This window comes from Chrysochloris asiatica, unplaced genomic scaffold (assembly GCF_000296735.1).
Source record: "Chrysochloris asiatica unplaced genomic scaffold, ChrAsi1.0 scaffold00303, whole genome shotgun sequence".
NCBI classification, from domain to species: Eukaryota; Metazoa; Chordata; class Mammalia; order Afrosoricida; family Chrysochloridae; genus Chrysochloris; species Chrysochloris asiatica.
Genome location: NW_006408821.1, coordinates 923,545 through 924,893, shown reverse-complemented (window position 1 = coordinate 924,893; position 1,349 = coordinate 923,545).

Genomic DNA, 1,349 nt, shown 5'->3' with positions numbered 1-1,349 from the left:
ATTCACAATAAAACATTAAGAAAAAAAAAAAAAAGAACCACTGAATTCAAAAGCTTTGTGCTATAGCTGCAATCCAGGAACTGGAATCATCTGCTTTTTGTACAACTGTTTTGAAACAGCCATAAGCTACCGACCAGGCCCTGGGATCTGAGTCTAGCTACTACTGCCTCCACTGCCTCTCAATATCCATAAACTAGTGAATGACAATTAGAACTCTGAATCTGGCTACTACTATTGCCTTATATCCCATATTCTATAATGTTGCCTACCTGCACAGTGGTAGAAAGAATCTGTCTCTTGTCCACAGTCAAGTTCAGTGTGGTCTTACTTGGATCTAGAGTCCTATAATCAAAGCAGTCTGGGAAATGTGGTTAAAGCTTTCCAGACCCCCAAATCTGGAAGGTATAGTGAAGGGTTTGGAATAATATCCATCATAGTTTCTCTCTTTTGCTTCTCAATATCCATATAAATTTTTTTTGTTAAGTGCCATTGAAACGATTCTGACTCACAGCAACCTTGAATAGGGTTTTCAAGGAATAGATGATAGGTTTGAACCAACCACCATGTAGTATACAGTCCAGTGCTTATCCTACAGTGCCATATATATTGAATATAAAATTGAAATTCTAAATAACAATAGACAAATGACATGGCATACAATGCAAATATTAATCATACAAACAAAAAAGAAGAATGTAAAAACTATCTTTGAATGATGTTCCTTCCTATATTGTCAGTCACTGTCCAACCTAATATCCTGTCACTTAAGGAATAAGTTATAAATTTTACTACAGTCAACACACCTTATAGATAATAAAGGAAGGGAATGATAGGCATTTATTAATGTATTAATAAACATATACTTAACTGGTTGTTGGTGGGTGTGTGCTGTGGAATCTGTTCCTACTCATAGCTACTCTATATATGGTTTTCAAGGCTGTAAATCTTTACAGGAGCAGAAAACCTTTCTCCAGGGGAGCAGCTGGTAGATTGGAAGTGCTCATCTTGTGTCTAACAGCTCAGCTTGTAATCCACGATGCTACTAGAGCTAGTGAAACTGGCTACAAGACATAAGTATAGAATTCATAATTTTCTTCCCCAACTACACTTCCAAGTTTTCATTTGCTATCAGCCATATACTAGCTAGTATGTGCTTTGTCCCTGGTGTGGAGATGCAAACCTTTAGCTTTGAGGGATCTTAGTTACTGATGGCTCTGCCAGAATTGAGTTTCAATAATTTTTCATTAATTAATCAACTTGGGGAGTCCTGGTGTGATGCTGTGGATGTTAATGTGCTAGACTGCAAGGTCAGTTTGAGCTGCAAAGCCGGCCATTCAAGCTCACCAGTA